At 34.2% G+C, this 27,793-nt stretch overlaps 1 protein-coding gene across 1 annotated transcript in view; it reads right to left on the reverse strand.

Annotated features, from left to right (window-relative positions):
• LOC134840774 (arrestin red cell-like) overlaps positions 1-26,588 on the reverse strand; it is a 219,163-nt gene extending 192,575 nt beyond the window's left edge. Inside the window, exon 1 of the mRNA XM_063856814.1 lies at positions 26,583-26,588. The gene's annotated coding sequence lies outside the window, so the exon portion shown is untranslated. The remainder of the gene's footprint in view (positions 1-26,582) is intronic.
• Positions 26,589-27,793: the final 1,205 nt, after the last annotated feature.

Below are 27,793 nucleotides of genomic sequence, written 5' to 3' on the forward strand. Positions count from 1 at the left end.
CGCAACAAAACTAATGTTCCGACACCAAATTGTGCGCCTATCCAGTGCACAATTACGCATCGTAATAATTGACTAGCCAGTTTTCAAAATATTTTTTAAAATCATCTGAAAACCATTGAGACATTCAAGTTTTAGCCGCAAATGTGTTATGATTTGGAGGTTCGACAGCGCCAAGTCGACCATTTTTGGACAACTAATATGCAAAATTTTTCATGTTGAAATTCATGCAAAATTCATGAGATTTTGGACTCTGCTCATTAGTGTATGAGTTTTATTGAAAATTGTTTGGAAAATTCAAACGCCAAAACCCATCATAACTAAGCATCATCAGAACACAGCATAAGGCTAAAAGCACAAAGCATTACTATCGGCTTTAAATCATTCAATTGAAATCACTGCAGATTTTTTCCTCGATTTGAGGCCTCCGGTCGTACAAAAAAAGGTTCTGAAAGTTGCGACGCATACCGTTTTCCGGCTGCCGCTGATCGAATTTGCGATGTGCAGACTAATATTTGCGCCAAAAGTCCCAAATGTAACCAGCCATTGGGAAAAATTCGAGCTGCCCGCTCGACCGGTCACAGATGTGTGACCATACTAAGATTTGTTATCACAAGGCTCCAGGGAGATCGAAATAAAGCTTCGAGGATGTACATCAGCGCGGTATAGTTAAGCGTAAATGTTATCCATTGCGTGAGAGTTTTTTTTGCCAGTTATAAAAAGGTTCAATCTCATTACTTTTCAGCAAGTTTGAGAAAAAAATTAATAGGCGTTTGCCAATTTTTTTTCTAAATATTGCTCTGACTTAATAACATTGTCAATTTGGGATTCATACTTTTATTTGGTTAGCTGCTGATGTCGGTTATTTTAAAATTTTGATCTAGTAATGTTTGAGCACCTTTATATTGAATAAATGAATAGTAACGAATCAGTCATCAAAAAATCAAAATTTTGTAGTTCAATTTCGACCAGTTCTAAGAACTGAAAAAAACTATGAAATAATTAGGGTTGTTAATTACTTTGATTTGTTTCTGGAGTTTGTTCTTTAAACTTCAATATGGAATACGCTTGAAAAGGTTAATATTCTTCCAAACCGGTGTACTTTTTGCTTTTGGGGGTTCGTTTTAGTCTATAAAGCAGGCTCCTGGGTAGTAGAGAAGTAGTATATATGGGGGCAGTTCAGCCAGGGCGGGGAGGGGAGGTGGTGCGGACTCCTATAGATTAACATAGGCTATAAAGTATCCGATCCGCACCCTATGTATTAAACTAGGGAATAAACTTGCCAATGTACTAAGATTGGGAATAGATTTGGTAAGGTTTCATGGTCTGTGCGATGGTAAGAGGAAACGTTATTTCCTTGGATTTTGTATGAAAATGTCTAGTTTATTCGCAAAAATTTTGGTGCGCTTTACCCAACTGGTAAATATGAATGGTATATTACGTATGAATTGTAGAATGAAGGTATTATATTATGTTTTTTGGTTCATGATAAGTCAATGGTAAAACTTTTTATCAAAGAAAACAAAATTGTTTCAAAAAACACTTCAAAACACGATAAGTTTTGATATACTTTGACCTATTAATTAATTTACTAGATGAATTCTTTCTAAAACATTGCTCTATCTAGTTGAAACTATGCAGAACCTACTGAATTTTCAAAAAATCAAGTTTTTTGAGAAAAAAAATAGGTTACATTGAAATTATATAAATCACTGCATCGTATATAATTTCACTACATAATCTCTTGCAATTTTAGAGGTTTAGTATGTATTCCATCACAATCAACTTCCTGTTTAGGGTAAAAACAGCTCGGTCCTTTTTTAATTTGTTCATAAGTTGCAACTGCATGGTTAATCGTTTTAAATCCTCTATTAGTTGACTTCAAACTCAATGCCTCATCCAGTACTTGTCGATGTTTTGCCATGGGGCCATCTCCAGAGTCTCCTAATGCTGTTTTGTTGAGTCGTTTAGTGCTAAATTTATACTTTTGAGTCTCGCTATCGTATCAGAAAAATGTTTTAGTACACATGCACAATATTTCTTTGCATCTGAACTGCTCCTTGTTCAATCCTGGTTCTCTATTGTATTCTTTCGTATGTTCAGAGCAGCAAGTACGGAAAAAAAGTTGTTTTTCGCATCTGCTCTGAAATCGTCAGTCCTTGCAATCGTCAGTCTTTCCGAAATACTCAGTCCGTACTGCTCGCTTGCTGGGAAGGATACCTTCATCTGAATCTTCTTCTGCCGAAGCCAAATAAAGGGAATCTGTATCATTTTCGAGTTCTTCAAATTTGTTGACGTCGCAAAATTGATCAAAAAATTATAAAACAGCTGGCAGCATTCTCAATTTGCCGTACTGTAGCATAAAGAAAGCTACTAAAATTGGTTCACGATGCTATATAGTAGATTTAACAAGTTCCACTTCATACAAATCTTTAGCTACGCTATTAGTTATCTTGAAGAACTGGTAATTGATAGCTTTATGGTTTTTTCGTCTGCAAGGTAATTCTTCATTGTATGTTTCGATCTGTCTATTATTTGATAGCCAGAGGAACTATTTCCTAGCATTTTCATTAATTCGGATTCCACATCAGATAATGGGTTTTCATCACCGGCTGACCTAGCATCAACAACAGACTGAACGAAACCGTTGAACACCTTACGCGAAGTGTATTGTGCAAATCGGCAAAACTTTGTACACTGATCCAATTAGAAGTGGCAAGGTGGTGTTATAAACTTTTCGTTGGTCAAATTGAAGCTCGATATCAACATTCGTTGCTGTTGTTTTAACAAATTGTTTTCTTCCGCATATGTTTTCAAGTATTCCCCATAATCGTTTTTGGTAAGATCAATGTTTTTGAAACTAGGCTGGAAACTGCAGAAATTTGGTCTTAGTTCATCTGGAACACTCAGATCTCACTGCACGTAGCTGAACCTTGTTTCATTTCTAACTGGCACTGTTTTGCAGTAGTGAATTGGAAGAAAAATGTCTTTGGAGGGCAAAGTGAGTTCTAATGTAATTTTTCATTCTACGTTGTTTTTAAATTAATCCCACCAACTACAACCCCACATTTATTCTATGAAGTATCCTTTTTCTCAAAGGTAATGTTTTCGAAGCTCATCCGTTTCTCTTTTCTTGGTGCCTCGTTTGATATCATCATCAATTAGGCTATGTATAGCTTCTTGACAAGGGCAAAATGGAAATAACATCCCATTGCTTCAAATACAGTCTTACATTGTTGTAAGAACCATCAACAATGAAGCAACATTTTTTTTTCTTTGTTCCTACAGTGTAGTAGTTTTGCTTTTTACATTCAGGTCTGGTTGCTCGAAAATATGTCATGATCATGTTTTTCAGCGCCTGATCCCGATTTTACCTTGGCTTGAACTTTTTTGTTTCTTTATTGTTGTCCCATCTCATATACAAGCCTGTGGGCATATCCTGACACTTAGAATAATGATCGATTTGACTGGCATCAATGTGCTAACAAGTTGTTCGTTTTCTCATAAATGTCTCGTTTGCTGCTGCTTTTCTTGTGAAAACAATTGAGGGACCACCGGTCATATCTGCCTGTATTTTTTCAAGCAAGAGAAGAGGGTACAATTTTTGTAGCCGGTTGACTGATGTGAAAAGATATTCATTAGATTTGTTAGTGTGCAGCCGAGCTTTATCATGTTTACCCCTTCGTCATGACAAAATTAAATTTTTTTCTGTATAGCTGCAAACGACGGTCGAAGCTTCAAATAATTTCAAACGTTCGATCTCGATCTCGGCACCTAGAATAAGGATAGAAGTGACTGGCAGCAGTGCTAATGATTGAATTACTCAAGTTATTTGATCTTCTAAAAACTTCTCAATTGCTGCTGCTGGAGGGGAGGTGGTGCGGACTCCTATAGATTAACATAGGCTATAAAGTATCCGATCCGCACCCTATGTATTAAACTAGGGAATAAACTTGCCAATGTACTAAGATTGGGAATAGATTTGGTAAGGTTTCATGGTCTGTGCGATGGTAAGAGGAAACGTTATTTCCTTGGATTTTGTATGAAAATGTCTAGTTTATTCGCAAAAATTTTGGTGCGCTTTACCCAACTGGTAAATATGAATGGTATATTACGTATGAATTGTAGAATGAAGGTATTATATTATGTTTTTTGGTTCATGATAAGTCAATGGTAAAACTTTTTATCAAAGAAAACAAAATTGTTTCAAAAAACACTTCAAAACACGATAAGTTTTGATATACTTTGACCTATTAATTAATTTACTAGATGAATTCTTTCTAAAACATTGCTCTATCTAGTTGAAACTATGCAGAACCTACTGAATTTTCAAAAAATCAAGTTTTTTGAGAAAAAAAAAATAGGTTACATTGAAATTATATAAATCACTGCATCGTATATAATTTCACTACATAATCTCTTGCAATTTTAGAGGTTTAGTATGTATTCCATCACAATCAACTTCCTGTTTAGGGTAAAAACAGCTCGGTCCTTTTTTAATTTGTTCATAAGTTGCAACTGCATGGTTAATCGTTTTAAATCCTCTATTAGTTGACTTCAAACTCAATGCCTCATCCAGTACTTGTCGATGTTTTGCCATGGGGCCATCTCCAGAGTCTCCTAATGCTGTTTTGTTCAGTCGTTTAGTGCTAAATTTATACTTTTGAGTCTCGCTATCGTATCAGAAAAATGTTTTAGTACACATGCACAATATTTCTTTGCATCTGAACTGCTCCTTGAACAATCCTGGTTCTCTATTGTATTCTTTCGTATGTTCAGAGCAGCAAGTACGGAAGAAAAGTTGTTTTTCGCATCTGCTCTGAAATCGTCAGTCCTTGCAATCGTCAGTCTTTCCGAAATACTCAGTCCGTACTGCTCGCTTGCTGGGAAGGATACCTTCATCTGAATCTTCTTCTGTCGAAGCCAAATAAAGGGAATCTGTATCATTTTCGAGTTCTTCAAATTTGTTGACGTCGCAAAATTGATCAAAAAATTATAAAACAGCTGGCAGCATTCTCAATTTGCCGTACTGTAGCATAAAGAAAGCTACTAAAATTGGTTCACGATGCTATATAGTAGATTTAACAAGTTCCACTTCATACAAATCTTTAGCTACGCTATTAGTTATCTTGAAGAACTGGTAATTGATAGCTTTATGGTTTTTTCGTCTGCAAGGTAATTCTTCATTGTATGTTTCGATCTGTCTATGATTTGATAGCCAGAGGAACTATTTCCTAGCATTTTCATTAATTCGGATTCCACATCAGATAATGGGTTTTCATCACCGGCTGACCTAGCATCCACAACAGACTGAACGAAACCGTTGAACACCTTACGCGAAGTGTATTGTGCAAATCGGCAAAACTTTGTACACTGATCCAATTAGAAGTGGCAAGGTGGTGTTATAAACTTTTCGTTGGTCAAATTGAAGCTCGATATCAACATTCGTTGCTGTTGTTTTAACAAATTGTTTTCTTCCGCATATGTTTTCAAGTATTCCCCATAATCGTTTTTGGTAAGATCAATGTTTTTGAAACTAGGCTGGAAACTGCAGAAATTTGGTCTTAGTTCATCTGGAACACTCAGATCTCACTGCACGTAGCTGAACCTTGTTTCATTTCTAACTGGCACTGTTTTGCAGTAGTGAATTGGAAGAAAAATGTCTTTGGAGGGCAAAGTGAGTTCTAACGTAATTTTTCATTCTACGTTGTTTTTAAATTAATCCCACCAACTACAACCCCACATTTATTCTATGAAGTATCCTTTTTCTCAAAGGTAATGTTTTCGAAGCTCATCCGTTTCTCTTTTCTTGGTGCCTAGTTTGATATCATCATCAATTAGGCTATGTATAGCTTCTTGACAAGGGCAAAATGGAAATAACATCCCATTGCTTCAAATACAGTCTTACATTGTTGTAAGAACCATCAACAATGAAGCAACATTTTTTTTTCTTTGTTCCTACAGTGTAGTAGTTTTGCTTTTTACATTCAGGTCTGGTTGCTCGAAAATATGTCATGATCATGTTTTTCAGCGCCTGATCCCGATTTTACCTTGGCTTGAACTTTTTTGTTTCTTTATTGTTGTTCCATCTCATATACAAGCCTGTGGGCATATCCTGACACTTAGAATAATGATCGATTTGACTGGCATCAATGTGCTAACAAGTTGTTCGTTTTCTCATAAATGTCTCGTTTGCTGCTGCTTTTCTTGTGAAAACAATTGAGGGACCACCGGTCATATCTGCCTTTATTTTTTCAAGCAAGAGAAGAGGGTACAATTTTTGTAGCCGGTTGACTGATGTGAAAAGATATTCATTAGATTTGTTAGTGTGCAGCCGAGCTTTATCATGTTTACCCCTTCGTCATGACAAAATTAAATTTTTTTCTGTATAGCTGCAAACGACGGTCGAAGCTTCAAATAATTTCAAACGTTCGATCTCGATCTCGGCACCTAGAATAAGGATAGAAGTGACTGGCAGCAGTGCTAATGATTGAATTACTCAAGTTATTTGATCTTCTAAAAACTTCTCAATTGCTGCTGCTTTCCTTCAGAAAACAATTGAAAGACCACCAGTCATATCTTTCCGTAGTTATTCAAGCAAGAGAAGAGGGTACAAAATTTATAGTCGGTTGACTTGTGTGGACAGATATTCGCTAGATTTGGTAGTGTGCAGCCGAAATTTAGGATATCTATCCTTTTGTCATGGTTAAATTCTATCATTTTCTGCATAGCTTCAAGTGTAGGAACAACATCTTTGTTATAATACCACTGTTGGAAATTTCGAAATTTTGTCGTCTTTTCCTGTTCCCAGATAGGTTTAGGGTAGTCGTAGTTTTCCAATCCTGTAGGTGGTTTAATTTTATTCCCGAGTTTTTTCAAGGCTTGCTCTTCATTTATCCCCGGATTAACAATTTTCTGATAATCATCAAACTCTTGGTCGAGAGGGTTGCTATTCTTCAGCTTGCTGTAAAAGTCACCATACGACGTTAGTTGTTGTTCATCAAGCTTGTTAGCAGTATCATAATTTTTCTATGGAAAGTATCTTTCTATCCCACTGGCTTTGTAACTTTTTAGAAAAAGTCTAAAGTAGTAACTCTACTCACAAATTTCCTAATGTCCAGAAACTTTTGAGTGAAAAAAAGTCGTTTACTTTCTGATTTGATATTTGAAGTTTCAATTTCTTTTGCGTTGATAAGGTAGGGAATGAGATATAATTTAATGAGCTTTATATGATACCGGTTACTGTTGAATCTAATTTTTGGTTTTTTCGTTCAAACTCAAAAATTGTATATCTTGTACCGTCTAATTTCCATCTCGGTATCTGACAAGAAGTGTTGACAGGCTTACAACTCATCTCGTAGCGATCACTAATCCCCACGTTTTTCGTGATTTATTATAAATTAGCAACAGAATCACTCGTTCATCTCGCTTTCAACCCGTTATGTTTCTTGCGATGTTGTGTTGAAGTGAATAATAGTAGGAATTTCTTTCTCATACGCTACACACTTTTTTAAAACTTTTCAGTTGACATTACGTGCTCCTTGCTCGCATGAAAATTATTTTCTTGCTGGTTGGATCCACAATAATTACATTCTGGACATGAAATAACTCCTTGCACACAACTCTCGCAAGTTAGAGCTGCATCAGCTCTCCTGTACTCTTTGTCATAGTCCTCGCATTTCACATTTTAATTCCTGTTGAGTGATGGTATCTGAAAAAAAGTAGGAGATTTAGCATGCACCAAAAATTACAAAAAGTACATGTGCCTACCCTACAAAAATGGGAGATTTAAAATGTCCCAAAAAATTAATTGATTAACTACGCTCACTTTGAATTGTTTAGAGTAATTGAAATTAATTTCAAGTAGTTATACAAAATATGGAGCGATTGCTTTTAACATAAAAAAACAGATAAAATGTTTTTTTTTACCATTGCTTAGGGAAAATCAACCAAACAGAATTGTTACTTTTTTATTAGCACTGTTAATTGGAGAACAACCAACCAGAATCCAGCTTTTTCTAAAAGAGAACTGTTTATTATGATTTAAAAAACTTTAATCACTACTTGGAAATTATCCATCAAAAACATTTGATTTTCAGTTACTTTAAGACATTTGAATTTAAAAATTTGAAACCGCTACTTTACAAATAAAATTTAAAAAAATCCAATTGATTTTCTTATTTTTGAAATAGATGTTGACTCTCACTTTTGCATAAAATTTTGAACCCTTATATTGTTCTCTATTGTATTGTTTCGTATGTTCACAGCAGCAAGTACCGAAAAAAAATGTTTCTCGCATCTGCTCTGAAATCGTCAGTCCTTGCGATCGTCAGTCTTTCCGAAATGTTCAGTCCGTACTGCTCGCTTGCTGGGAAGGATACCTTCATCTGAATTTTCTTCTGCCGAAGCCAAATAAAGGGAATCGGTATCATTTTTGAATTCTTCAAACTTGTTGACGTCGCAAAATTGATCAAAAAAATTATAAAACAGCTGGCAGCATTCTCAACTTGCCGTACTGTAGCATAAAGAAAGCTACTACATTTGGTTCACGATGCTCTATAGTAGATTTAACAAGTTCCACTTCATACAAATCTTTAGCTACGCTTTTAGTTATCTTGAAGAACTATTAATTGATAGCTTTATGTTTTTTCGTCTGCAATGAAAATTTTCATTGTATGTTTCGATCTGTCCATTATTTGACAGCCATAGGAGCTATTTCCTAGCATTTTCATTGATTCGGCTTCCACATCAGATAATGGGTTTTCATCACCGGCTGACCTAGCATCAACAACAGACTGAACGAAACTGTTGAACACCTTACGCGAAGTGTATTGTGCAAATCGGCAAAACTTTGTACACTGATCCAAGTAGAAGTGGCAAGGTGGTGTTATAAATTTTTCGATAGTCAAATTGAAGCTCGATATCAACATTCGTTGCTGTTGTTTTAACAAATCAATTTCTTCCGCATATGTTTTCAAGTATTCCCCATAATCGTTTTTGGTGAGATCCATGTTTTTGAAACTAGGCTGGAAACTGCAGAAATTTGGTCTTAGTTCATCTGGAACACTCAGATCTCACTGCACATAGCTGCAAATTGTTTCAATTCTAACTGGCACTGTTTTGCAGTAGTGAATTGGAAGAAAGATGTCTTTGGAGGGCAAAGTGAGTTCTAACGTAATTTTTCACGTCTACGTTGTTTTTAAATTAATCCCACCAACTACAACCCCACATTTATTCTATGAAGTATCCTTTTTCTCAAAGGTAATGTTTTCGAAGCTCATCCGTCTCTCTTTTCTTGGTGCCTCGTTTGATATCATCATCAATTAGGCTATGTATAGCTTCTTGACAAGGGCAAAATGGAAATAACATCCCATTGCTTCAAATACAGTCTTACATTGTTGTAAGAACCATCAACAATGAAGCAAAATTTTTTTTCTGTGTTCCTACAGTGTAGTAGTTTTCCTTTTTAAATTCAGGTCTGGTTGCTCGAAAATATGACATGACCATGTTTTTCAGCGCCTGATCCCGATTTTACCTTGGCTTGAACTTTTTTGTTTCTTTATTGTAGTCCCATCTCATATACAAGCCTGTGGGCATATCCTGACCCTTAGAATAATGATCGAATTGACTGGCACCAATGTGCTAACAAGTTGTTCGTTTTTCTCATAAATGTCTCGTTTGCTGCTGCTTTTCTTGTGAAAACAATTGAGGGACCACCGGTCATATCTGCCTGTATTTTTTCAAGCAAGAGAAGAGGGTACAATTTTTGTAGCCGGTTGACTGATGTGAAAAGATATTCATTAGATTTGTTAGTGTGCAGCCGAGCTTTATCATGTTTACCCCTTCGTCATGACAAAATTAAATTTTTTTCTGTATAGCTGCAAACGACGGTCGACGCTTCAAATAATTTCAAACGTTCGATCTCGATCTCGGCACCCAGAATAAGGATAGAAGTGACTGGCAGCAGTGCTAATGATTGAATTACTCAAGTTATTTGATCTTCTAAAAACGTCTCAATTGCTGCTGCATTCCTTCAGAAAACAATTGAAAGACCACCAGTCATATCTTTCCGTAGTTATTCAAGCAAGAGAAGAGGGTACAAAATTTATAGTCGGTTGACTTGTGTGGACAGATATTCGCTAGATTTGGTAGTGTGCAGCCGAAATTTAGGATATCTATCCTTTTGTCATGGTTAAATTCTATCCTTTTCTGCATAGCTTCAAGTGTAGGAACAACATCTTTGTTATAATATCACTGTTGGAAATTTCGAAATTTTGTCGTCTTTTCCTGTTCCCAGATAGGTTTAGGGTTGTCGTAGTTTTCCAATCCTGTAGGTGGTTTAATTTTATTCCCCAGTTTTTTCAAGGCTTGCTCTTCAGTTATCCCCGGGTTAACAATTTTCTGATAATCATCAAACTCTTGGTCGAGAGGGTTGCTTTTCTTCAGCTTGCTGTAAAAGTCACCATACGACGGTAGTTGTTGTTCATCAAGCTTGTTAGCAGTATCATAATTTTTCTATGGAAAGTATCTTTCCATCCCACTGGCTTTGTAACTTCTTAGAAAAAGTCTAAAGTAGTAACTCTACTCACAAATTTCCTAATTTCCAGAAACTTTTGAGTCAAAAAAAGTCGTTTGCTTTCTGAGTTGATATTTGAAGTTTCAATTTCTTTTGCGTTGATAAGGTAGGGAATGAGATATAATTTAATGAGCTTTATTTTTGAAATAGATGTTGACTCTCACTTTTTCATAAATTTTTGGACCTTTATATTGCACAAAATGAAACTATCTGCGTAAGTAAAGGTCTTGTTAGAGAAACTTTCTCAACCAAAGGGTTTACTTTTGAACAAAACTTTGAGTTTCAAAGCCTTAAACCAATGGCTGAATTACACCTGACAAGGGAAAAAAAATTTTTTACTCTCGAAAACTTGAAAATGATCAAAAATTGTATTATAATATATCAGAGACTCTTTTTATTCCTTATCCCTTTTCCAAATTTGTCAAGACTCTCCAGCAAAAACTTTAGTCTTCCACTTTTTTGAAGAATATCAAAGTTCAAAATCCTGCATGATCAGGTTTGGAATAAGGTTTCCAGAAATTTGCTCTGAAAACTTCATCAACTTTGAGCTATCCTGTCAATTTTACATTAAAATCAAAAAACGTGTCTATCCACTCAAATATCGACAATTTTTTGTTGGTTCTAAACCAAAAAATTTAATTGAGTTGATGATAAAACTTGCAAAAATGCTACTTATTATTATAAATTTCTTTCTTTTTGTGTTACTTTTAACGGCAATATTTCTTATTTTTACAGCAGCAACCTGTGGTCAACTGTCTTTGCATTTTTTTTGGTGTGCATTTTTTCTTATTTGAAAAATTTAAGCCTTTAATCAATCGGTAAATATTTTGGGATTGAAAACGACAAAAAGCTCCTAAAATGGACTTCATTTCTGATTGGACCCGACTTTAATTTAAAGTTTCCGAAAACAGAAGATGCAATCTGATTGGCACGACTATTTTCACTTGAGAAGAAGCGGTAAAACTTATAGTGAGTTGATTTATGTGGACAAATATTCGCTAGATTTGGCAGTGTGCAGCCGAGCTTTAACATATCTATCTTTTTGTCATTCTATCAATTACTGCATAGCTTCAAGTGTAGGAACACTTACTTCGTTATTAAACCACTGTAGTAAACCTTTTTGTCATCTTTTTCTGTTCCCAGGTAGATTTAAGGTAGTCGAAGTTTTCCAGCCTGTAGGTGGTTTGGTTTTAATCCGGAGTTTTTTCAAGGCTTGCTCTTCAGTTATCCCCGGGTTAACAAGTTTCTGATAATCATCAAACTCTTTTCCGAGAGGGCTGCTATTCTTCAGTTTGCTGTAAAAGTCATCATACATCGGTAGTTGTTGTTTATCAAGATTGTTCGGACAATTAAACCACGTGTATGGAGAGTATCCTTTCATCTCACTGACTTTGTAAGTTTTTAGTAGCTCCACCGTAAAATATCAAATTGTTCAGAAGCTAAACGTCTCCAAATTTGAGGAAAGCAAAATTGTTTGCTTTCTTGATAACTGAAGGTTCAATTGCTTTTGCGTTGAGAAGGTAGGGAATGAGGTATGATTTAATGAGTCTTATATCATACTGGCTACTGTTGAACCCAAATACTGGTAGAGTAGTAGTGTATCTCTCTAGATTTTGCATCAAATCAATCAATTGATTTCTTTGAAACCAGAGAACGTAAATTTCTTCCTTATCCTCGAGTCATTCGTCTTCGTATTCTCTTGTTTGACTTTTAGTGAAACTGCCTTGTTCATTAAAGTAGCCGTTTTTTGAGGTTATTTTCATTTTCCAGAATTTTTATCGAATCTCCGTTATAATTTTTCCGCCAACTACTTTCCGTCAATAATGAGGGGTTGTGGATCTTTGTCTAACAAAAAGATTGGTTTATCAAGTAATTTGGATGAGATTGACACTGATATGAGTTCAGACTTTCCAATACAAAATATTGTTTCTGTCGGTTTTAGTTCTTTAGATGGCGCTAATTACTTCGAAAACAAAATTAGCAAACTTTTAGAATAAGAAATGTTCCATGGAATACTCAATATTGAATCCATCCAGTTTTTCAAACAACGTCTCCTATAGAGTGTAAACGTTTTTGGGGTAATAGGTTTCAAATCAATCTTTGCATCGTAGAAAAAGCTTTGTGGAAAAACATATTGCAAGCTGGTCATCGGAAGCTTTAGAAAAAGTTGTCGATTTTACGTAGGTAAGCATTATTGTTGTTGTATCGTAGAAGCTTTACTGTGTTTTTGTATTCACGATACTTCTCAGAGCTATTTCGCCGACAAAATATCTATCTTCAGTGTCTCTATCATAGATGAAGATGTTTCTCTCGACTAAATTATTCGGAAGGAGACGTTTCAAGATTGGTTGTTTCATACAAATGAACGGCAAGTGCTCGAATAGATTCTCATTGTTTGGTTTTTTTTTGCGTTTTGATCCAAAATCAAAGAATTAACATAGTTGTTACTCAAAAGTGGTTCGGGAATAACTGAATCTGGACAATCCTCGGGTAAGTTTTTTAGCATTGCCGCAAACAGTATTACAAAAGTGATTAAATTGAATCAATTTTTTTTTGGTTTTGTCTCTCTTGTGTACAAACCTCCTTGAAATCTTGCCTATTGACGATATTCTGTATAGTCGTCAAATCTGCCTTCGTACAAAGTAGCATTAGTTTACTAACGAGTGTGTTATTATTTTAGTAAGCGTAGAAATAACGATAGTCACCGGTTCTTGTATTACGTAACACAAACACAAGACAATGTTATTTTTTGCTGCACAAACAGTTTTGTTCAAAGGCTTGATCCAATGTTTCATTAACTAGATTAGGATCTTGTTTGGAAAGCTTAAAATTGAAGACTTTGTAGCGTCCAGCTTCCATCTTGGTATATGTCAAAGAGTAATGACAGGCTCACAACTCATCTCGTAGCTGAATACTGATCCCCACGTTTTTCAAGCAATAATTCAATTTAGCAATAGAATTGTTCATTTTCCTCGCATTCAACCCGTAATCTTTCTTGCGATGTTGTTGAAGTAAACAATTGCTTGGATTTTTTTCTCACTCGATGCAGATTTTGTTGACTTTGAGGTTGACTTTACGTGCTTATTGCTCAAATGGAAACTCATTTTCTGCTCATCGGAGATTTAAAATGTCCCAAAAAAATTAATGATTTAATTACACTCACTCGGAATTGTTCAGAGTAAGTGAAAATAAATTCAAGTAATTGAGCAAAATATGCAGCGGTAGCTTTTAAGCTAAAAAATCAGAATGAAATAAGTTTTGTTTACTATTGCATATGGAAAATCAACCAATCAGAACTGAGTAAGCTTTTAGCAACACTGTTTGTTGGAGATCATCAGAATCCAGCATTTTCTAAGATTGAACTGTTTATTGTTTTTTCAACATCTCAATCATTTTTGAAAAATGTCCATCTGCAAAGAAAATGAACTTCTCAAGTTACTTTTATAAGAAAAACCAAAAAAATCAATAGATTTTCTTATTGATGAAATAGATGTTGACACTTACGTTTTCATAAGTTTTTGGACGTTTATACTGATTGAAATAGAGTTATCCGGCTAATTAAAGGTCTCTTTAGCGAAACTTACTGAATCAAAGGATTTACTTTAGAACAAAACGAATTGAGTTTCAAAGCCTTAAGCTTGTGGCTGAAATACACCTGACAGGAGAAGAAATTTTATTTACCCTCAAACACTTGAAAATGATCAAAAAATTGTAATATAATATACCAGAGACTTTTTTATCCCTTATTCCATTCCCAAAATTGTCAAAATTCCTCAGTAAAGTTCTTTTTTTTCATTTCTTGAAAAAATTTTCAAAGTTCCAAATCCTGAATGACCACGTTTGAAATGAGTTTTTCAAAGATTTGCTTCTAAAAACTTAGAGCTATACTCTCAAACTTGCATTACAATCAAAGAACTAGACTATTTAGTCAAAAATCGACAACTTCTCTTTGGTTAAAAGCAGAATGCGATTGACTGGATGAGAAAACTTGCAAAGCTGCTACTTGTTATAATTTTTTTGCTTGACTTCTATAGGCCATTTTTTTGTTTTAGAGCAAAAACTTGTGGTAATTTTTTTTGCAGTTTTTTTGTGTGTATCTCCACTTAATTGCTAGATTCAATGCCTTAAAAGGTAAACATTTCCCCGATTGGATACAACAACCAAAATAAAAAGGACATTTTTTGTGATTGGAAAGTACAATGTCTAACAAAATCCTAATATGGAACTTTTTTTCTGATTGGACATAACTTTAATTTTAAAGTTCCAAAAAAGGATGCTGACATCTGGTTGGGCACGACTACAGAACAAATAATGAAGTTCAATTCTGATTGGTTAAACTGCATATTTGAGTTGAAAGTACTCTTCACTTTTAACAAATTATCATTTTATTTTTAACTTAACTGCCGTCAACTGCCTCCTCTCTCAGCTCTAAACATTTTAGTTTCAGCTTAACTACAGTCAACTACCTCCTCTCACGGCTCTAAACTAGTCATTATTCATGTTTATACTCAGTTTTTTTACTCACCTTTTTAATCACCTCATTGCTCACCTAATTGATCTTCTCAGTGCAAAACAGCAACCCTATAAATTTGGTAGTAATTTCGCCTGATCTAGTACAAACCCAAGTACGAGAAACTCTTCCTGCACGAATGGGCATGCCAATCCGAGTCTGACACATAGTGTAAGTGATGCGAAGGGATTTCAACGAACATCATAAGATGCAAAAACCATCACAGAGAACTAACTTGTATCAATGCACGTGGGAAAGAACTAACCCGAGATCCCTGACTTTAGATATTTGGCTCAACCATTCAACGACTTCCTCTTCCTTTGGGAGAAGGAGATGGGATCAGCCGAAAACCCTATAGCTACAGACGAAGATTAGGGTTTCTCCAGCTTCTACAGTTCAACGAAGATTCTCGAGCTCTTCCTATTGAAGATTTTCAAAAACACTACATCCTTGTTTTTGACTTGACTTCACTACAGGATTCAGCTGAATAGTGCAATATCCAGAACTAAGTGGAGAAAGCTGGAGATTAGAAAAAAGTTTTCCAATTTCCCTTGGCGCAAGTAAACGAAGTGATAGTCATGGGGAAAAGACTATCAAATGTCAAATTGACAATTTCGGAACAGTCGCAAAAAAAATTTTTTTTTCGAGTTTTCAGGTTCCTATGAAATTATTGTCCTTTTTGGGATTTTTTGTTTTTATTGTCTCTTACTAACTATTTTGTTTTTCTTCATACCTAAGTATCCTGAAAAAGTAGTAATTGAATGCTGTTTAATTGAAAACTTGAGAATTTTTTTTCAAGCTGGACTGTAAAACAGTGTACAATAACCTTTGTTCAGTACATACGACTTGTATGGGATTTTGTTGATTCAATACCTACATGCGTGTAAGTCATTATTCTTTTTTTTACCTAAAGTGTACTCTCGAACTATCAATTTTTCTGTTTTTAGATGTAAATCAGCTAACAATTGAAAGGATGGATAGTTTTTCACTTCTGCAAGTTATCAAAAGAGTTTCTGAGCTCGAATTCAAATACATAGGATTTTTGGGATTTTACCCCTTTGATACCTACAAATTGAGAGATTTAAAATGTACCAAAAAGTTAATTGTTTAATTACACTCACTTTGAATTGTTCAGACTAATTGAAATTATTTTCAAGTAGTTAAGCAAAACATGCACCGATTGCTTTTAAGCTAAAAAAATCAGATTGAAATGAATTTATTTACTATTGCATATGGAAAATCAACCAGTCACAATTGAGTAGTTTTCTTAGTAACACTGTTTGTTGGAGATCAACCAATCAGAATCCAGCATTTCTAAAAACGAAATGTTTATTCTTTTAATCATCTTAAACATTATTTTAAAAATGTTCATCAACAAAAATAATGAAACTTCCTCATGTTATTTTATAAAGTTATTGGTTACCAGAAAACTTCGAAAAAATCATATTTTATGTAGATTCTACGCAATTTATTCAGAATTCTTGTTTTTAAATTCTACCAGAAAAACTTGAATATTATTCATGATGTACATGTTTTGATTTTTATTTGTAATTTTATGTAATTATGTAATTTTTTATTTGTAAGTGTAAATATTGCAATACATTTACTATACAATGCAGTGATTTATTTACTTTCTTTGCAATTCAATTTTGTTTCTCAAAAAGTGTGTAATTTTGAAATTTCAGGAGGTTTAGGCATAGTTTTTGCTAGATAAAGCACTGTTTTAAAAACACAATCATCCAATAAAATAGTTAATGGGTCATATTATATCAAATTTTATCGTAATTTGAATTTTTCTGCAAATCTTTAAATTGTTTTGATAAAAAATCTAATTTCGCGCAAAAATTTTTACCATTGACTTACCATGAACCAAAAAACACAATAAAATACTTTCGTTCCACAACCTACCGGTAATACACCAATTGTATTGACCAATTAGGTAACGCGCGCCGTGATTTTTGCGAAAATCCAGACATTTCCACACAAAATAAAAAATCTGTTTTTCTTACCACTCTCTTACCATATCACAAACCATAAAACCTTGCCAATTTTTTTCCTATCTTAATACATTGGCAAACCTATTCTATATGTTAATACTAAGGAATCGGACCGCATGCTCTAGAGCCTACATTCTGCAAAGGGGGTTCCGCACCCAAACAACCCCCCCCCCCCCGTCTACCCCAACTTATACTACAAAGAGATCTTATAAACATATACAAATACTTTTGCCAAGATAGACATATGAGTATACCTTAAAAACACAATATCTCAACTAACCCCATTGTGAGTCATACAATTTCTGCTGCGGCAAGTTTTTGTAACTTCAACTCTAAAGTTTTCTGGAGCCTTGCAGTTTTTGAAAATGTAATTTTTTTAACCGATAAGTGATGCATTTATGTGGGAATGTTATCGGAAACCAAACTTGCTTGTTTAGAAAGAGAAACCTTAAACCGATCCACTCTGATAGCAATCCCGAAAGCCGAAAAATTGTTTTGTTTGCCATATTTTATTCGCATAATTTGGATGGTTCCCACAATATCTTTCAGTTATTTGATTTGCAAAACTGCAGATTTGACTAAAAAACAAAAACTGGTTTGTATAGCGTCTAAATTCAAAAAATTTAGCTTGCATAAAAACACTCTTGGTCTCAAACACTCTTGGCCCTAAAAATTTGTCAAAGCGCCTTTGGCGTCAAAAAATAATATTACTGCGGGTGGGGTGCTAAAATTTTCCAACTATTTCAAACTTGTCTCACAGAGGATATTAATGTTTTGAAAGATTACGGAACAAGTCAATTTTTTTAAAAAAACCATTTAATCGAGACTGATTTAACTAAAAAAGGAAAAAAATCTCGAAACGTTTTATTTTTGCCTTTACCTGAACCAGTTTGTTCCACGGTCGGATGCTGTTTGGTCCGAAATGTCTCAAAATATGTACTAGATAATTAAATGCCATGGAAAAAAATGGATCAACAGAAGTTGTTAACTTCCATTCCTTGGAGGATGAAGTGACAAAATGAAAGTATCCTGCTAAGTAAAGGTCTTGTTATAGAAACTTCCTCAACCAAAGGTTATACTTTTGAACAAAATTTTGAGTTTCAAAGCCTTCAACTTGTTGCTGAATTACACCTGACAAGGGAAGAAAATTTATTTATTCCGAAAATTTGAAACTGATCAAAAAATTGTTTTATAAAATATCGGAGACTCTTTTTATCCCTTATCCAACTCCCAAATTTGTTAAAACTCTCAACCAAATTTGTTCATTCCACCATTTTTTTTGATGATTTTCAAAGTTCAAAATCCTGCATGATCAGATTTGGTGTAAGGTTTCCTGAATATTTCATCAACTTCGAGCTATCCTGTCAATTGTACATCAAAATCAAAGAACTTGTCTTTCCATTCAAACATTGACAATTTTTCATTGGTTATTAACCAAAAATTTAATTGACTTGATGATAAAACTTGCAAAGATGCTACGTATTATTATAATTTTTTTCTTTTTGTGTTACTTTTATTGGCAATATTTCTTATTTGTACAGCAGCAACCTGTGGTTAACAATTTTTGGAATTTTTGTTTGTGTACATTTTTTCTGATTTGAAAGGTTTGAGCCCATAAAAGGAAAAAAGATTTCTGATTGGAAAAAACAAGAAGAACAAAAGTGATCATTTTTGGGATTGGAAACGACAATGTGGGAAAACAACTCCTAAAATAGAACTTTATTTCTGATTGGAAACGACCTAAACATAAATTTTCTAAAAAAAGAAAGTAGAATCTGATTGGCAGGACTACTTTCACTTGAGAAGAAGATAACATTTAAAGTGGGTTGATTTGTGTGGACAGGTATTCGCTAGATTTGGCAGTGTGCAGCCGCGCTTTAACATATCTATCTATTTGTCATGATTAAATTCTATCGCTTTCTGCAGAGCTTCAAATGTAGGAAATACTTCTTGTTATCAAGCCACTGTAGTAAACCGCGAAATGTTTTCATCTTTTCTTGTTCCCAGATTGATTTAAAGTAGTCGTAGTTTTCCAACAGGTAGGTGGCTTGGTTGTAATCCGGAATTTTTTCAAGGCTTGCTCTTCAGTTATCCCCGGGTAATTGAATTTTTTCTTTGGAAAATTAAAATTTGTTCTTTGGAATACTCAATTTTGAATCCATCCAGTGGCAAATCTATTCTATTCAAACAACGTCTTACATAGAGTGTAAACATTTTTGGGGTAATTGGTTTTAAATCAATCTTTGCATCGGAGAAAACGCTTGTTTAAATGGTCTGCTCCGTCAGTAAATTATCCATCGAAACTCCACGAAATTATTCGGAAGGGGACGTTTCAAGATTGGTTGTTTCATGCAAATGAACGGCAAGCGGTCGAGTAGATTGTCATTGTATGGTTGTTTTGCGTTTTTGATCCGAAATCAAAGAATTAACATGGTTATTCCTCAAACGTGGTTCGTTAATCACTGAATCTGGACATTCCTTGGGTAAGTTTTTTTAGCATTGCTGTAAAAAGTGTTACCATAGCGACCAAATTAAATCGCTTTTTTTGTTTGGTCTCTCTTATGTACAAATTTTGATGATATCTTGCTGATTGACCATATTCTGTATAGTCGTCAAGTCTGCTTTAGTACAAAGTAGCATTGATTTATCAAAGAGTGTGTTGTTGTTTTCATAAGCGTCGAAATAACGATAGTCACCGTTTCTTATTTTATGTAACACAATCACAAAGAAATTTTTTTATTTTTTGCTGCACAAACTGTTAGGATCTTGTTTGGAAAGCTTAAAATTGAAGACTTTGTAGCGTCCAGCTTCCATCTTGAATTTTGAATTTTTTCTTTTTGTTTCTTTTTGTTCATCTTGGTTGCTTCTAAGCCAAAAGAAAATCAGATTAAAATCAGCTTTATTTACTATTGCATAAGGAAAATCAACTAATCAGAATTTGTTAATATTTTAGAAATACTGTTTGTTGGAGATCATCAGAATCCAGAATTTTCTGAGAATGAACTGTTTGTCATTTCCTTTAACGTTTTGAACATCTTAATCATTATTTTAAACATTTCCATCAGCAAAAAATATGAATTTCCTCAAGTTACTTTAAAAGAAAAAAATCCAATTTATTTTCTTATTGATGGAAGAGATGTTGACTCTTACTTTTTCATACGTTTTTGGACGTTTATATTGTACAAAAAAAAGTTATCTGGCTAAGTAAAAGTCTCTTTAGCGAAACTTACTGAATCAAAGATTTACTTTAGAACAAAGTTTTGAGTTACTTAGTGAATTACTTGATGAATTAGCTCAATTACACCTGACAGGAAAAGAATTGTTTTTTCGAAAACTTCAAATTGATCAAAAAGTCGTATGATATTATATCAAGGACTCTTTTTATCCCCTAGCCGATTCCCAAATTTGTCAAAACTCACCAACAATGTTTTTTTCCTCCCTTTTTTGAAAGAATTTTCAAAATTCTAAATCCTGCATGACCAGGTTTGAAATAAGATTGCCAGAGATTTGCTTCGAAAAATTCATCAACTTAGAGCTATCCTCTCAAACTTGCAATACATTCAAAGAACTTGGCTATTTACTTAAAAATCGACAACTTCTCTTTGGTTTTAAGCAAAAAAGGCAATTGACTGGATGATAAAACTTGCAAAGATGCCACTTATTATAATTTTTGTGTTTGACTTAAATCGGTATTTTTTTAAATTTTTTTCAGCAAAACCTGTGGTCGATTATTTTTGAGTTTTTTTCGTATGTATTTTACTTAATTGGAAGATTCAACCGCTTAAAAGGTAAACATTTTTCTGATTGTATTCTCAACCGCGGACCGTCAATTACCTCCTCGCTCAGCTCTAAATCAGTCATTATTCTTGTTTATACTCAGTTTTTTTACTCACCTTATTACTCACCTTATTGCTCGCCTTAATTGATCTTCTCAGTGCAAAACAGCAACCTTATAAATTCGGTAGAAATATTGCCTGGTCTAGTACAAACCCATGTACGAGAAACAGTTTCTGCACGAATGGACATCCCAATCCGAGTCACATGATGTAATGGCCAAATGGCACATGATGTAAGTGATGCGAAGGGGTTTCAACGAACATCATAAGATGCAAGTACCATCACAGAGAACCAACTTGTATCAATGCAAGTGACGGAAGAAGTGTCTGAGCACGTTGGAAAAGAACTAACCCGAGATCCCTGACTCTAGATTTTTGGCTCAACCATTCAACGACTTCCTCTTCCTTTGGGAGAAGGAGATGGGATCAGATGAAAACCCTATAGCAACAGACGAAGGTTGCGGTTTCTCCAGCTTCTACAGTTTAACGAAGATTCTCGAGCTCTTCCGATTGAAGATTTTCAAAGACACTACATCCTTGTTCTTGACTTGACTTCACGGAATGCAGCTGAACAGTTGCATTATCCATAACTAAGTGGAGAAAGCTTGAGATTAGAAAAGGTTTCGGTGCAAGTAACCGAAGTGATAGTCTTGGAAGATAGACTATCAAGTGGTCAAATTAAAAAATTCGGACCAGTCGCTATTGTTTTTGAGTTTTCAGGTTTCTATAGAAGTATTGTCACTTTTTTGGGACTTTTCATTGTTTTTGTCTCTGTACTATCTATTTTGTTTTTCTTCAGACCTAAGTTTCCTGAAAAGTAGACATTGAAAGCTGTTTAATTGAAAATTTGAATTTTTTTTCAACCTAGACTGTAAAACATTGTTCAATAACCTTTGTTCAGTACATAAAGCTTGTGTATGGGATTTTGTTGTTTCAATACCTACATGCGTGTAAGTCATTAACCTTTTTTTTATCCTAAATTCGGTCAAACTATTATTTTCTTTGTTTCTAGATGTAAATCAGCTAACAATTGCAAGGATGGATAGTATCATGCATATTCATGATGTGCATGTTTTGATTTTTATAGATAATTTTATGTTGTTATGTAGTTTTTTATTTGTACGTATAAATATTGCAGTAAATTCAAAATGCGATGCAGTGATTTATTTACTTTCTTTGTAATTCAATTTTTTTTCTCAAAAAATTTGATTTTTCGAAGGTTCAGTAGGTTTCAGCACAGTTTCTGCTGGATGAAACACTCTTTTAAAAAAAGATCCTCTAATAAATTAGTTAACAAGTGAAACTATATCAATTTTTATCGTGTTTTGAATTTTTTTGAAAAACTTTAAAATTTTTTGATACAAAATCTATTATTTTGCGCAAAAACTCTTACCATTGACTTACCATGAACAAGTAAACATAATATAATACTTTCATTCCACAATGTACACGTAATACACCAATGATATTGACCAATTAGGTAACGCGCGCCGTGATTTTTGCGAAAATCCAGACATTTCCACACAAAACAAAAAAACTGTTTTTCTTACCACTCTCTTACCATCTCACAAACCATAAAACCTTGCCAATTCAATTCTTTCCCTATCTTGATACATTGGCAAATCCGCACCCAAACCAAACACCCCCCCCCCCCCGCCCCCCCCCCCCGGCTACCACAACATATACTACAAAGAGATCTTATAAACATATACAAATACTTTTTACTTTTGCCAAGATAGACTTATGAGTATACCTTAAAAACACGATGTCTCAACTAACCCTAATGCAAGTCATACATTTTCTGCTGCGGCAAGTTTTTGTAACTTCAACTCTGTATTTTTCTGGAACATTACAATTTTTGAAATTTTTTTAAATCGATGAGTGATGCATGTATGCGGGAATGTTACCGGAAACCAAACTTGCTTATTTAGAAGGAGAAATCCTAAAATCTATCCACACTGATAGCAATCGCGGAAGCTGTCGCATCAATCAAAAAAGGTTTTGTTCACCAATAGTTTGGGTGGTTCCCACAATATCTTTTAGTTATTTGTTAAGCAAAACAGCAGATTTGAATAAGAAACAAAAATTGGTTTATATAGCGTCCAAATTCATAAAAACGCATAAAAACACTCTTGGCCTCAAACACGCTTGGCCCTAAAACTTTCTCAAAGCGCCTTTGGCGTCAAAAATTACTGTTTTTGAGGGTGGGATGCTAAAATTTTCTAACTATACTAAATTTGTATCACAGGGGACATTAATGTTTTGAAAGATCTCGGAAAAAGTCATTTTCTTAAAAAATCATATAATCGAGACTGATATAACTAAAAGGGAAAAAAATACTATTGAAACGTTTTATTTTTGCCTTTACCTGAACCAGCCTGTTCTAAGGTTCGATATGCCGTTTGGTCCGAATTGTCGCAGGAATATGTACTAAAGAATTAAATGTCATGGAAACGTTGGATCAACAGAAGTTGTTACCTTCAATTCCTCGGACGAAACTCAGTGTGTCCAGGAGCAGTCCTAGGAGGATACTCGTTCCACTGGAATAAAAGAATGCATTGGAAAGATGCAAAAAACTTCTGTGCGGTTTGGTCAAGTTCAAGCAGACAGGCTTAAAAGCTATAGATATGCATAGACTTTTGAACGAGCAGCTCAGAGCTCGAAAAAGAAAGTGATTTTTTTTCTCTGGAGCAGTTGATCAAAACTTCTTATCTTGAAATTTCTACATGTTGATCAAAACTTCTTATCTTATTATTTCTACATGTGAAAAACCTCTTGTCATACAATAGTGAAAAATGTGAAAAATAAAAAGCAAATAATTCTAAGACATATTAAATTATAATACATCTATGACAATTAACCTTGCATACTTGAAAACTCTATGACTAGCTTTTTCCTTGATTAAAAAATTATTATTATTCATCAAAGCTTAGCTATTTTTTGTGTTTTGATCAAAAGTACGGTAACCAAGAATTTTCTAAAACAAAAAAAATCAAGTGGCCGAAGGGAACAACTTTAACAGACATCGTTTTTTCTCGATTTTTTGTGTGATATAAAATTATGAGTGTTATATGAGTTTTCTCAGAGCTATGCCCGGGTTGACCTCCATACACCGAAAATGCTTATCATACAATTCCATACATTAAGTGTGTGGGAAAATGCTTGTCATACAATTTTCATACAATTTCTAAAAATGGTTGAAAACTGGTATAAACTCGTTTCTGTGGCTGTTTGATTCTAATAAAACAGTCTGGTGATAAAAACTGAGGTTTTCGTTTTTTGAAAAAAAATGCTGATCATACAATTCCCATATATGGAAATTGTATGACTGGCATTTTTTTTTGATGGCGACACAAAGTAATTTTGAAAATTTGGCCCAAAAATTTTTTTGTTTTTTTTTTCAACCGCAAATCGAATTTCGTACGCAAACAAACGTTTTTCGAAAAAATTTTTTTTGCATGCAAAATTGAATATTTTGTGTGCATAACGTAGTCCAGGATACGATAAAGTTGGCTTTTATTTTCTTTTCACTAATATATTTTTTTCAAAAACGCGGAAATATCCTATTTCTTCTGTATGGGGTGTTTATGTATGCCTTGATCAATGTCTCATAATTTGAAAATTCAAAAATTTAAAATAATCATCATTAAAAAATTCTGCCAAAAAATAAATGTTTGTTAATTTTGTTATATCAATTGTAAAAGACATTTGAGTAACCTTTGGTGTTTTGAGTAACCAAGGTCTGTGTCACTTGTGTTCGGTTGCAACTACAACCGAAAATTTTTCTGAAACTAAATTTAAAAAGAAAAAAATCAAAATTTTTTGTTTATGGAAAAACACACTATCATACAATATTCATAAATGGAAAAATGCTTATCATAGAGTTTTCATACAATTTTCTGTACGTATGGAATTGTATGAAATTGTATGACAAGAAGTTTTGGTCAACCCGGGTGAGTAAGAACCTTACATTTTAATTTGTAGCTTGAAAATTGTTTGTCGAAACCTGAATTTTTCGATAGATTAAAGATTAAAGTATATCAAAACATATAAAAAGCATAACAACCTCAAATTCAGACACGTACAAGAACAATGTCATTTTTTTTGTTTGAAAAACTCAGCCAGCCTTTATTTATGAACAAAATTCGCAAATAATGTTTAGTTGAGCATAAAAATTATATTGCGACTATAAATTTTGAAAATTTCCTCAGAATTTGCGTCAGTTTCTACTTCAAATAGAGTGTGTTGGAATGATTTTGAAAACGTTTTTAATGTATTTAATTGGTAATTGGAAAACCCAGGGCTTTGCCCTGATACGAGCAGTCTTGTTAGACATTAGTTTACAAAAACAAGCAGTGCAACAGGAAAAGAAACAATTTATAACGAAAAAACAGCATTTAGGATTCAACTGGTGTTTTTTCAAGTTAGCATATTCGTCAAGAAAACTGCTCATCGTCAAAGTCGTCCTATATGCTCGTCGTCCTAAATGTTCCGACTGCCTTTTCACTTGTTTCTGTTTTGGTAAACACAATTTTGACAAACAATGAACTTTAGGCTAAAAAAAATCCAAATCAGACTTGAAATGTTAAAATTTGAGTTGTAAAGGGGATGAATGAAACAAATTAGTTTGCCCTAGTTCATTTCGGGACAATTTTATTTGCAGGATAATTCGCCACCTCTAAATTATTCGCATGTTATAATTTCAGCAATAAAACATAAAAAGAGCAGCTAAGGTTGACATCTTTCTCGTCATCTGATAGTCCGGATAACTTAGTGGTTTTATGCGCCCGTTTGAGCCCACTTATATCCATAAATAAAGCCCCTAACAAAGCAAATAATTTTTATATAAATTACTCGGAGCAAAAAACTACCCCAAAACTGTATATTCCTCACATTCTTCGAAAATCGGGAGAAAAAAACAGACGAACGTTTAAAGATGATTTTGCTGTTTTAATAAGTCTATAGTTCTACTGATAACGAAAAATTACGCGAAGTTTTATTTAGGACGATTATGTGTTGGTTTCTCATCAAAATTATAAAAAATAAAGTAAGATTTTACTTACTCACTGCGCCCATGGGTAACTGCAGTCTGCTTAAATTTGCCAAATTAGACCCGAGGTGGTCTACTTTTTTGGAACATAAACAAAATTGCCAGTGAGGTAAAGTTTTTCTCTCAGAAATTGAAAAAAAAAATCTTTTCTGGGTTGGAGTTTCAGATAGAGTGAAAGAAGGCTAATGGAAAAATGTCAAAAATGGAATCGTGACATCGAAGATAGTTTGCGCTCCGGGAAAACCTACCAGGAATCGAAGTTTGAATATCCTCAAACTCAATAGTCAGAAGGTTGACTCAACTGCCAATAAAAAAAACAGGACATTAATGGCGTCCATAACAAGCTTAGATTTGATTGCGAGTATGAATTTTAAAACACCTTAATTAATCCAAAAAAACCAGTGCGACTGTAAATGTTTCTCGAAAGAGGTGAATCTTCAAAAAGAGTTGAAATCTTTCCTATGTTACACCAACTCAAAAAAGGAATTGAGAAGAAAACTGCAGTCAAAGTCTTAGCTCTGTACAAAACTTGTCTCAATTCGCAATTAATTGGGTTTTTGGAATAAAAGGCCGAAAAGAAGATGGCAGAAAAGTTTCGCCGATTTCTGATGATATAATTTAATAAGTTAGGATTTTTTTTCATTCACGCTTTTGCGAATTAACGAAATTTCACTGCCTTTCGTACTGAACAAGCTGCTATAGTGCTGAAGTAAAACAACGGGTTGAAATTTTATCTCATCTTTTTAATGGACAACGTTAACCAAATTTGAGAGACTAAAACTTTTTCGTTGTCCAAGAATCAAAAAATACTTTCTTTTGACTTTAAAATTACATGTAGTATAAATTTCTAATTGTACCAAAAGTTGGAAAACTTCAGTCAATTCAACACAAAGGTTTGAAAATCAAAAAATTCTTTCAAAAAAGTAATATTTGGTTCTAAAGCAAATAAATTTAACAGACTTGAAAGCTTTTTGGTAATACCACGCATGATAACTTTAAATTGAAAACGCGGGCTGTCGTAAGTAACAGAGCGATGCTACGGCATCCTACGAAACAGACAACAAAAGAAAGGTCAACTAACACTACATGTACTCGTGCAGTTTCTAAAAGATGCTCTCTAATTTTCAATTCTCTGGTTACTTAAGCGAACTAATCTAAAAAGCTTCCAGCTTACTTCCAGCTTACTTCGCCTTTTGCAGAAACGCATAGCGGCTTCTACAGCTGACTCTACCTAGCTCACCTTCGCTTCTGCTGGTCGCCTTCGAGCTTCCCTTGTGTTTCGCTGAAACAAACAGCCGCTTGTATAGCAAGCCCCGTCTTGCCAGCCCCCTTCTTGTTACACCGAAACACTTTGCTATTTCAAAGCTAGACTTTTAAAGCCAAGTTTCAATCATCTGAGACTTTTAAAGCTGATAAGCAAAAAAGCACTTTGAAAAAGCTCATCAACCAATGGAATTACAAATATCGTTCCAGTGAAGAACTTGAACGGCAACTGACAGGGGAAGTCTTTAATTATTCAGCAGATGTTAAGGATGTTCAGTTGACCCTCAGTGAATTAGTTTTTTGTATCACAGAAATTGAAAAATTGTCTGATGAACTGGCAGCGTTTTCTTCCGTGGAAGCAATAGATTGTCTTGAAAGAACCTCTTTGTTACGCAGTCGAATTTTCAACGTTTAAAAGAAAGTCAAAATTACGAAAAACTTTTGAGTTACAAGGCGACTACGATCGCCCTTCTGTCCGTAGCACTAACACTGTTCTCAACCAGCAGACATTGCTGGCATCAGCAACTCCAGTTTGTAGCTCCCCAATTTGTTTTCAGCTTCAGC

The sequence above is a fragment of the Symsagittifera roscoffensis genome, chromosome 2 (genome assembly GCF_963678635.1).
Source record: "Symsagittifera roscoffensis chromosome 2, txSymRosc1.1, whole genome shotgun sequence".
Taxonomy (NCBI): Eukaryota; Metazoa; Xenacoelomorpha; order Acoela; family Convolutidae; genus Symsagittifera; species Symsagittifera roscoffensis.